The sequence below is a fragment of the Colobus angolensis genome, unplaced genomic scaffold, assembly GCF_000951035.1.
Source record: "Colobus angolensis palliatus isolate OR3802 unplaced genomic scaffold, Cang.pa_1.0 Scaffold39, whole genome shotgun sequence".
In the NCBI taxonomy this organism is placed as follows: domain Eukaryota; kingdom Metazoa; phylum Chordata; class Mammalia; order Primates; family Cercopithecidae; genus Colobus; species Colobus angolensis.
Window position 1 is genome coordinate 1,936,981 of NW_012117265.1, and position 11,678 is coordinate 1,948,658.

Below are 11,678 nucleotides of genomic sequence, written 5' to 3' on the forward strand. Positions count from 1 at the left end.
TGCCACCGCACACACCAGCCTGGGCAACACAGTGAGACTCTGTCTCAAAAAAAAAAAAAAAAGCTCATGAATAACTTTTGGAGATTTTGTTACAGGCAGACCTGTAACAACCGCAAATGGACTTTTAAAACCTTGTAGGGAATATTTCTCCTTCTAGGAATTCCTACTACAGATTTATTCAAATGCACATAGGCCAAGAGTTGGCAGATTTTTCTGGAAAGAGCCAGAGAGTAAATATTTTCAGCTTTGCAGACCATACCGTCTCTGTTGGGACTCTGCTATTGCAGCCATAGAAAATATGTAAATGGCAATATGTAAATATATGTAAATGAACAAGTGTGACTCTGTCAAAATAAAATGTTATTTATAATATGAGATGGTTTTGTTATTTACAAAAACGGGTGGCAGAATGTAGTTTTGCTAACGCCTGCTCTTAAGCCTAGCTTGATTTGTGAATGATTGGAAACAACAACTTAAATGCCCTTTGTTTTTGTTTTTTGGGGGTTTTTTTAGACGAAGTCTCACTCTGTCCCCCAGGCCGAGGGCTGTGGTACAATCTCAGCTCACTGCAACTTCTGCTTTCTGGGTTCAAGTGATTCTTCTGCCTCGGCCTCCCTAGTAGCTGGGACTACAGGTGTGCCCCACCACACCCAGCTAATTTTTGTATTTTTGGCAGAGACGGGGTTTCACCATGTTGACCAGGCTGGTCTCGATCTCCTGACCTCAGGTGATCCACCCACCTCGGCCTCCTGAAGTGCTGGGATTACAGCCATGAGCCATCGTGCCTGACCTTAAATGCCCTTTGAACGTATTAACAGCTGATTAAGTATAAAATTGTCCAACTAGGGGAAAAGATGCTCAAAAGCTGAGAAAATGAATGCAGAATTCTTTTTTGTTTTTTTAGAGACAGGATCTCACTGTGCTGCTCAGGCTGGAGCGCAGTGATGCGATCATAGTTCATTGTAGCTTCAAACTCCAGGGCTCAAGTGATTCTCCCGCCTCAGCCTCCTGAGTAGCTGAGACTACAGGCACACACTGCTGCACCTGCCTTTTTTTTTTTTTTTTTTTCGTTTTTGGTAGAGACAGGCTCTAGCAATGGTCTTGAACTCCTGGGCTGGTTTTGAACTCCTGCACTCAAGTGATCTGCCTGCCTCAGCCTCCCAAAATCCTGGGATTACAGGTATGAGCCACCACACCTGCTCAAATTCTTAACTAAAAGAATTGACAACAGGAGCCAGGCACGGTGGCTCATGCCTGTAATCCCTGCATTTTGGGAGGCCAAGGCTGGCAGATCACTTGAGGTCAGGAGTTCAAGACCGGCCTGGCCAACATGGTGAAACCCCGTCCCTACTAAAAATACAAAAATTAGCTGGATGTGGTGGCAGGCGCCTGTAATCCTGGCTACTTGGGAGGCTGAGGCTGGAGAATCGTGTGAACCCGGGAGACGGAGGTTGCAGTGAGCGGAGATCGCGCCACTGCACTCCAACCTGGGTGACAGAGCGAAACTCTGTCTCAAGAAAAAAAAAGACAAATACTGCATGATTCCACTCATTTGAGGTCCCTAGAGTCATCAAATTCATAAAGACAGGAAATAGAATGGTGGGTGTCAGGGAATGAAGAGGAGGGTGGGGAGCAAGGATTTTATGGGGACAGAGTTTCAGTTTGAAAAGATGAGAAAGTTCTGGAGATGGATGATGGTGATGGCTGCACAGCAATGTGAATGTGCTTAATGCTGTTGAACTGCCCTTTTCCTTTTTTTTTTTTTTTTTTGAGACAGAGTCTTGCTCTGTTGCCAAAGTTGGAGTGCAGGGGCGTCATCTCACAATCTCAGCTCACTGCAACCTCCACTTTCTGGGTTCAAGCAACTCTCCTGCCTCAGCCTCCTGAGTAGCTGGGACTACAGGAGTGCACCACCACACCCAGCTAATTTTTCTATTTTTAATGGAGACAGGGTTTTGCCATGTTAACCAGGGTGACCTCGAACTCTTTGCCTCAAAATCTACCGGCCTCAGTCTTCCAAAGCACTGGGGTTTACAGGTGTGAGCCACCACACCTGGCCTCTCTCTCTTTTTTTTTTTTTAACTAACATTCTTATTTATTTATTTTTGAGACAGAGTCTTGCTCTGTTGCCAAGGCTGGTATGCAGTGGTGTGATCTTATGATCTTAGCTCACTGCAACCTCCCCCTTCTGGCTTCAAGCAACTCTCCTGCCTCAGCCTCCTGAATAGCTGGGATTACAGGCGTGCGCCACCACACCCGGCTAATTTTTGTAGTTTTAGTAGAGACGGGGTTTCACCATGTTGCCCAGGCTGGTCTCAAACTCCTGACCTCAAGTGATCCGCCCACCTCGGCCTCCCAAAGTGCCGGAATTACAGGTGTGAGCCACCACACCCGACATGAACTGTACACTTAAAATGGTTAAAATGACAAAATTTTAAGTTATGTATATTTTGCCACAATAGAAAAGAAAGAAATGTAAAAGAAACAGGACTACAAGGCCTCCTGGTGGGAAGAGAGGGAAATAACTCAGCCTAGAACCTGCTAATGTTCTTGCAGTTCCTACAGAACTTCATGTCCAGCTCTGGTTACCTTGGGCACCATAGTGGGTTAAGTCATGTCACCACAAAATTCATATCACCTGGAGCCTCAGAGGAGACCTTACTTGAAAATGGGGTCTTTGCAGATGTCATTGGTTAAACATCTTGAGATGAAGTCAGCCTAGATTTAGGTCAGGTCCTAAATCCAGTATCTGGTGTCTTTATAAGACATAGGAGAGGGGTTGGGGTGGTGGCTCATGCCTGCAATCTCAGCACTTTGGGAGGGCAAGACCGGAGGAGACAGGAGGTTTGAGGCCAGGAGTTCAAGACCAGCCTGGGAAACATATCAAGACCATGTCTCTACAAAAATAAAAATTAGCCAGGTATGGTGGCGTGCACCTGTAGTACTAGCTTCTCTAGAGGCAGAGGCAGGAGGATGGCTTGAGCCTGGGAAGTTGAGGCTGCAGTGAGCTTTGATGGTGCCACACTGCACTCCATCCTGGGCAACAGAGCAAGACCTTGTCTCAAAAATAAATAAATAAGGTTGCTAGTTAAAAAAAAAAGAGAGAGAGAGAGAGCCCAGGTGTGGTGGCTTATGCCTGTAAACCCCAGTGCTTTGGGAGACCGAGGCGGGTAGATTTTGAGGCCAGGAGTTCGAGGTCAGCCTGGCTAACATGGCAAAACCCTGTCTCCATTAAAAATAGAAAAATTAGCTGGGTGTGGTGGTGCGCTCCTGTAGTCCCAGCTACTCAGGAGGCTGAGGCAGGAGAATCACTTGAACCTGGGAGGCAGAGGTTGCAGTGAGCTGAGATCGCACCATTGTACTCCAGCCTGGGTGACAGAGTAAGACTCTGTCTCAAAAAAAAAAAAATTGAAAGAGAAGAGAAAGAGAGACCGGAGAGGAACATGTGGACACAGACAGAGGGAAGAAGACCACAAGATGATGGAAGAGGCAGCAATTGGAGTGACGTAGCCACAAGCCAGCGACCACCAGGGGCCACCAGAAGCTGGAAGAGGCAAGGAAGGAAACTTCTCCAGAGCCTTCAGGTGCAGCACAGCTCGGTCGACACCTTACTTTCAGACTTCTGGCTTCTGGAACAACGAAAGAATAAATTTTGGAGGGCCGGGTGCGGTGGCTCACACCTGTAATCCCAGCACTTTGGGAGACCAAGGCGGGTGGATCACCTGGGGTCGTGAGTTTGAGATCGGCCTGACCAACTTGGTGAAACCCCATCTCTACTAAAAACACAAAAATTAGCCGGCCGCGGTGGTACGTGCCTATAATCCCGAGATCGTGCCATTGCACTCCAGCCTGAGAGACAGAGGAAGACTCTGTCTCAAAAAAAATAAATTAATTAATTAAAAAAATAAATTCTTGTTGTTTTAAGCCAGCAAGCTGGTGATGATTTGTTATGGCAGTTCCCAAAAATCTGACACAGACAGGAAGCAGTGGGTGGGCGATGACATATTTCAGCTGCCTGTGGGGGCTGAGAAACACAGCACAAGATTTGGGAAAAGGGTCTACATCCGGTGAAGGAGAACTTTCCTTCCTTCCTTTTTTTTTTTTTTTTTTGACAAGGTGTCACTCTGTTGCCCAGGCTGGAGTACAGTGGTGCCATCATAGCTCACCACAGCCTCCAGCTCCTGGGTTCAAGGGATCCTCCGAACTCAGCCTCCCTAGTAGCTGGGACCACAGCCATGCATGACCACACCCGGCTAGTTTTACTTTTTATATTATTTGTAGAGAGAATGTCTCCCTATGTTACCTAGGCCATCACCCCTGGTCCCTTTCTTCCTTAAGAAGATAGAGAATGTTCAGAGCTTGCTGGTGACGTTGAGTTTAAAAAACTCAAGGCCCGAGGCCAGGTGCAATGGCTCACACCTGTAATCCCAGCACTTCAGGAGGTCAAGGTGGGAGGATCACTCGAGCCAAGGAGTTCGAGACCAGCTTAGGCAAAATGGTAAAACCCTATCTTTAACAAAAATACAAAAAATAAGCCAGGTGTGGTGGTACACACCTGTGGTCCCGGCTACCCTGGAGCCTGAGGCATGAGAATTGCTTGAACCTGGGAGGCAGAGGATGCAGTGAGCTGAGATCACGCCACTGCACTCCAGCTTGGGTGACACAGTGAGATCCTATCTCAAAAAAAAAAAAAAAAAAAATCAAGGCAAGGTGTGGTGGCTCACACCTGTAATTCCAGCACTTCACGAGGCCGAGGCAGGAGGATCGCTTGAGCCCAGAAGGTCAAGGCTGCAGTGAGCCATGATGGCACCACTGCACTCCAGCCTGGACAACAGAATGAGACTCTAAAAGAAATAATAATAAAATAAAAATTCAAAATATTTTCAATGGAGAAGTTTGGATTTGAGGCTTCCCTTGAAAAATTCAGCCAGGCATGGTGGCTCATGCCTGCAATCCCAGCACTTTGGGAGGCCAAGGCGGGTGGATCACTTGAAATCAGGAGTTCGAGACCAGCCTGGCCAACATGGTGAAACCCTGTCTCTACTAAAATACAAAAATAAGCTGGGTGTGGTGATGCATGCCGGTACTCCCAGCTATTTGGGAGGATGAGGCAGGAGAATTGCTTGAACCCGAGAGGCAGAGGTTGCAGTGAGCTGAGATTGCGTCACTGCACTTCAGCCTGGGCGACAAAGCAAGACTCTGTCTCAAAAAAAGGGAGAGAGAGAGAGAAAGAGAGATAGGAGAGGAACATTCAGACACAGACAGAAGGGAGAAGGCCAGAAGACATCGGAAGAGGCAGTGATTGGAGCGACCACTGCCTCCTATCTCAGCACGCCCTATGCAGTTATTATTACTATAATAGGGTAAAAAGACCAAGAAGAAAAAGAAGAATCTGCTTTTATTATTATTATTATTACTATATTTTATTTTTGAGAGAGAGTCTTGCTCTGTCGTCCAGGCTAGAGTGCAGTGGCGTGATCTCAGCTCACTGCAACCTCTGCCTCCCGAGTTCAAACAATTCTCCTGCCTCAGCCTTCCGGGTAGCTGGGATTACAGGCATGTGCCACCACTCCCAGCTAATTGTTTGTATTTTTAGTAGGGACGGGGTTTCACCATGTTGGTCAGGCTGGTCTCAAACTTCCGACTTCAGGTGACCCGCCCGCTTCGGCCTCCCAAAGTGCTGGGATGACAGGTGTGAGCCACCACGCCCGGCCTATTATTAGTATCATTTTTCATAGAGACGGTATTTCACCATGTTGGCCAGGCTGGTCTCGAACTCCTGGACTCAAGCCATTCACCCTTCTTAGCCTCCTAAAGAGCTGGAATTACAGGCACGAGTACATTGATTATACTCCTGGCCTTACAATTGTTTTTAAAGGGTGACCTGGAGCTCCTGCTGAATTACAGCCCAAGCTGAATTACAGCTGCTGTCCTCAGCTGAGACCTCTGCATTCTTGAGTGGATTTTCCTGCTGTCTCAGCAGACGCTTCCTGCTGCGCCTGGCGGGAAGAGGGTGGGGGGCAACACTGGGAACCAGGATCTCGACTTGGACCGGAGCAAATGAGAGAATTTGAGGGGAAAAAAAAAAACTCTGAACTGAAACTTAGCCAGGTCCTCAGGGTTCATGGAAAACAACCCACCCAGCACAGGAATTCTCCTTCCACGCTGTGTTCAGACTGTTTTCTGTGCTTCTCTTTCAGAAGATCTGGGAGAGTTGGTGTATAAATTTCTTGAAGCCTTTACTTTATGCCAGGTGCTAGAATGATCTAGAATCTTCACTGCCCTGCTTAGAGGTAGGTGCTATTGTTATGCTCACTTCACAAACGAGGCTCGGCCAGGTGTGGTGGCTCACGCCTGTCATCCCAGCACTTTAGGAGGCTGAGGTGGGCGGTTCACCTGAAATCAGGAGTTCGAGATCGGCCTGGGCAACATGGCAAAACCCTGTCTCTACAAAAAATACAAAAATTAGCCAGGCATAGTGGTGCACGCCTGTAATCCCAGCTACTCAGGAGGCTGAGGCAAGAGAATTGATTCAACTTGGGAGGTGGATGTTGCAGTGAGCCAAGATTACGCCACTGCACTCCAGCTTGGGCAATAGAGCAAGATTCTGTCTCAAGAAACAAAAAACAGATGAGGCTCATCACCTGGAACAGCAGAGCCCAGATTTGAAGATGGGTCTCCTGACTCCAAGGTCAGAGATTCTTTCTGATGGGTGACATCTGCTCATTCACTAATTCATTCAACTTTTCATTCAATAAGCATCCATTGAGCACCTAGTGTATGCCAATTGTGATGCCAAAAAAGACAGATGGAGTCTCTGCCATCTTGAATTCAAATCTTTTTCTAATTTTCAACTTTTTTTTTCTTTTTATTAAGGCGGGATCTCAGTCTGTTGCTGAGGCTGGAATGCAGTGGCGTGATCTTGGCTCACTACAGTCTCAACCTCCCCAGGCTCAAGCAATCCGCCCACCTCAGCCTCCTGAATAGCTGGAACTACAGGCATGTGCCCCCATGACCAGCTAATTTATTTTTATTTTTATTTTTTGAGAAGGAGTCGTGCTCAGTCGCCCAGGCTGGAGTGCAGGGGTGTGATTTCGGCTCACTGCAGGCTGTGCCTCCTGGGTTCACGCCTTTTTCCTGCCTCAGCCTCCCGAGTAGCTGGGACTACAGGTGCCTGCCACCACGCCCAGCTAATTTTTTTGTATTTTTAGTAGAGATGGGGTTTCACCATGTTAGCCAGGATGGTCTCGATCTCCTGACCTTGTGATCCACCCGCCTCGGCCTCCCAAAGTGATGGGATTGCAGGCATAAGCCACCACACCTGGCCCACGACCAGCTAATTTTTAGATTTTTTTGTAGACATGGGGTTTCACCGTGTTGCCCAGGCTAGTCTCAAACTCCTGGGCTCAAGTGATCATCCTGTCTTGACCTCCCAAAAGTGCTGGGATCACAGGTGCACACCACTGGGCACTGGCCTATTATTATTATTATTATTATTTTAAGCAGTCTGAGTCCTTTCTACATTGGTGTGTTCACTGTGTGTCTTCCGTGTTTGGTATGTAATAGGAGCTCAGTAAAGACCCACAGAGTCGGCCGGGCGCGGTGGCTCAAGCCTGTAATCCCAGCACTTTGGGAGGCCGAGACGGGCGGATCACGAGGTCAGGAGATCGAGACCATCTTGGCTAACACGGTGAAACCCCGTCTCTACTAAAAATACAAAAAACTAGCCGGGCGAGGTGGCGGGCGCCTATAGTCCCAGCAACTCGGGAGGCTGAGGCAGGAGAATGGCGTAAACCTGGGAGGCGGAGCTTGCAGTGAGCTGAGATCCGGCCACTGCAGTCCAGCCTGGGCCACAGAGCAAGACTCCGTCTCAAAAAAAAGACCCACAGAGTCTTTATTAACGCCTCCATGAAATGAGCAAATCTTGATGTCTGGAGTCTGGAGACCTGGGCACCTGCCCCAGCTCTGCGTCTCAGTAGCTGTGAGACCTTGAGCTCATTGCTGGGCCTCAGTATGTTTTAGTCTTATCTGTAAAATTGGTTCAAGAAGTGTTTTCACACAAGGACACAAAGAAATCAGAACCCTCATACACCACTGGTGGGAATGTGTCAGCTGGGGCAGCAGCTTTGGAAAACAGTCTGAGAGCTTCTCAAGAGGTTACACATAGGGCCGGGTGTGGTGGCTCACGCCTGTAATCCCAGCACTTTGGGAGGCCAAAGTGGGTGGATCACCTGAGGTCAGGAGTTCGAGACCAGCCTGACCAACATGGTAAAACCGTGTCTCTACTGAAAACACAAAAAATTAGCTGGGCGTGGTGGCAGACACCTGTAATCCTGGCTTCTTGGGAGGCTGAGGCAGGAGAATTGCTTGAACCCAGGAGGCAGAGGTGGCAGTGAGGCAAGATCGTGCCACCGCACTCCAGCTCTGGGTGACAGAGTGAGACTGTCCCCCCCCCCAAAAAAAAACAAAAAAAGGTTACAGATAGGGCTGGGTACAGTGGCTCGTGCTTGTAATCCCAGCACTTTGGGAGGCTGAGGCAGGAGGATCACATGAGTCCAGGAGTTCAATACCAGTGAGAATCCACTTCTACAGGAAAAAAAAAAAAAAAAAGTTAAAAGTGGAATTACCATATGACCCAGCAATTCCACTCCTAGGTGTATATGTACCCAAGAGAAATGAAATCATATGTCCATGCAAAAATGTGTAACTCAAATGTTCATAAGAGCACTGCTAACAATAGTTCATAGTGGCCATCCACTGATGAACAGATAAACAAAATGTGGTCTATCCATACAATGGAATATTATCCAGCCTTTAAAAGGCATGAATGTTGGTCAGGCATGATGGCTCACGCCTGCAATCCCAGCACTTTGGGAGGCCCAGGAGGGCAGATCACCTGAGGTCAGGTGTTCAAGACCAGCCTGGCCAACATGGTGAAACTCTGTCTCTACTAAAAACACAATAATTAGCCAGGTATGGTGGCACATACCTGTAGTCCCAGCTACTCAGGAGGCTGAGGCAGGAGAATCGCTTGAATCCAGGAGGCAGAGGTTGCGAGGTTGCAGTGTGCTGAGTTAGCACCACTACACTCCAGCCTGGGCAACAGAGCAAGACTCTGTCTCAAAAAAAGAAAAAAGAAAGAAAGAAAGAAAAGGAATGAATGTCTAGACATGGTGGCTCACGCTTGTAATCCCAGCACTTTGGGAGGCTGAGGTAGGAGGATCGTTTGAACCAAAGAGTTCAAGACCAGCCTGGGCAACATAGGGAGATTCCATCTCAATTTTAAAAATTAAAAAAAAAGGAAATTAAAGGAATGATACCATCAGACATGCTACAGATGAATCATACAAACTTTAAGCAATGTGAAATAAGCCAGGCACGAAATGATGGATGTTGTATGTTGCACTCGTGTGATCGTCCAGACTAGTAGATTCGTGGTTGCTTAGGGGTGAGGCAGCAGGGACAAGGGGACAGGGGAATAACAGCTAAAGGCTGTGGGGCTGCTTTTTGAGACGATGAGACAGTGTTCCAAAACAGGTTGGGTGATGGTTGTACAATTCTGAATACAGGAAAAACCACTGAATTGTATACTTTCGAGGGGTGAATTCTATACTGTGTAGGCTATATCTCAGTAAAGCTGTTTTTAACAGAAAGAAAGAAAAGTTTTTGCCTCTAGGCTGAGAGTGAGGAGAAGCTGCAAGCCTAACCTTGGCCCAAAGCCAGTCGTCCATCCAAGAGGCTGAGTGTGCAGCCCAGGGGCTCAACCTTAAATTAAGAGCAAACGTGGCTGGGCGTGGCGGCTCCCTCCTGGAATCCCAGCACTTTGGGAGGCCAAGGTGGGCGGATCATCTGAGGTCGGGAGTTCGTGACCAGCCTGACCAAGATGGAGAACCTCATTTGTACTACTACTACTAATAATAATAATAATAATACAAAATTAGCCAGTCATGGTAGTGCATGCCTGTAATCCCAGCTACTCAGGAGGCTGAGGCAGGAGAATCGCTTAAACCTGGGAGGTGGAGATTGCAGTGAGCCGAGATTGCGCCATTGCACTCCAGCCTGGGCAACAAGAGCGAAACTCTGTCTCAAAAAAAAAAGAGTAAACCTGGGGCTCATGCCTGTAATCCCAGAACTTTGGGAGGCCAAGGCGGGTGGATCACTTGAGGTCAGGAGTTCAAGACCAGCCTGGCCAACATGGTGAAACCTCGTCTCTATTAAAAATACAAAAAAATTAGCTGGGGGTGGTGGCACACACCTGTAATCCCAGCTACTCGGGAGGCTGAGGTGAGGCATGAGAATCACTTGAACCCAGGAGGCGGAGGTTGCCGTGAGCCAAGATTGTGCCACTGCACTCCAGCCTGAGCAACAAGAACAACACTCCATCTCAAAAAAAAGAGTAAACCTGGGCCAGATGTATTGGAGGCAATAGGATTGTTTGAGGCCAGGGGTTCAAGACCAGTGTGGGCAACATAGAAAGACCCCATGTCTACAAAAAAATTTTAATTACTGGGTCAGGTGATAGACACCTTTAGTCCCAGCTACTCAGGAGACTGAGGCAGGAGGATCACTTGAACCCAGGATTTCAAGGCTGCAGTGAGCTATGATCACACCACTGCAAAAAAATAAATAAATAAATTAGTTTTAGAAAGAGTAAACTTGGACCAGGGGCGGTGGCTCACGCTTGTAATCCCAGCACTTTGGGAGGCTGCAGTAGATGGATCGCCTGAGGTCAGGAGTTTGAGACCAGCCTGGCCAAGATGTGAAACTCCGTCTCTACTAAAAATACAAAAATTAGCCACCAAGCATGGTGGCACATGCCTGTAATCCCAGCTACTTGGGAGGCTGAGGCATAAGAATCACTTGAACCCAGAAGGCAGAGGTTGCAGTGAGCCGGGATTGCGCCACACCACCCCAGCCTGGGTGACAGAGCGAGACTCCGTCTCAAACAAACAAACAGAAAAAGAGTAAACTTGAAAAACAGGAGAGAAAAGATGCTGGAAGGAGCCCATGGCCCAGGGTGCAGCAGGAAGGTTGAGGTCAGATCCTCCTAGCAACCAAAGCAAACCATCACCCAACTGGAAACCATTTCCTTTGTGGCCATGAAACAATGGGGTACAACTTTCTTTTGTGGCTCAAAACCACAGAGAAGTTTCCTATTGTGGGATTCCCCACCACCACCACAGCAGAAGTTTTGTCTCGTGGGTTCTGGGAGCAAATACAGTGGCTTCTGAAACTGAGGTCTGGCTCTACTTCCTTCGAGACCTCTCCGCTCCTTTCTCTGCATGACAATGCTCCCTGGAGACTCTCTTCTTTCCCCATGCCACCATGTGCACCCTGGGGTGGCCTTGTCTTAGTTTGGGTTCCCTGGAAGCCACCACTGAGACAAGGATTTAGTACAAGTACTTCATCTGAGAGGTGGTGATGCCAGGAAGCACCAGTTGGGGAGAGGGGACGGGTATGAGTTTGCTAAGGGCAGCTTATACAACAGGGCATCTCCCAGTTCTGGAGGGTGGATGTCCAAGAATAAGGTGTCAGCAGGGTTGGTTCTTTCTGAGGTCTCTCTCCTTGGCTCAGAGCCAGTTGCCTTGTTTCTGTGTCTTCACATAGTCTTTCGTTCATGCTTCTCTCTGTGTCCATATCTCCTTATCTTTTCTTTTCTTTTCTTTTTTTTTTTTTTT

The 11,678-nt window shown here is 47.9% G+C and overlaps 1 protein-coding gene across 1 annotated transcript in view; it reads left to right on the top strand.

Moving 5' to 3' along the window:
- The window catches only part of DOCK6 (dedicator of cytokinesis 6), a 117,188-nt gene that overhangs the window by 10,219 nt on the left and 95,291 nt on the right, over nt 1–11,678 (top strand). Inside the window, exon 2 of the mRNA XM_011954952.1 lies at nt 6,204–6,293. The gene's annotated coding sequence lies outside the window, so the exon portion shown is untranslated. The remainder of the gene's footprint in view (nt 1–6,203; nt 6,294–11,678) is intronic.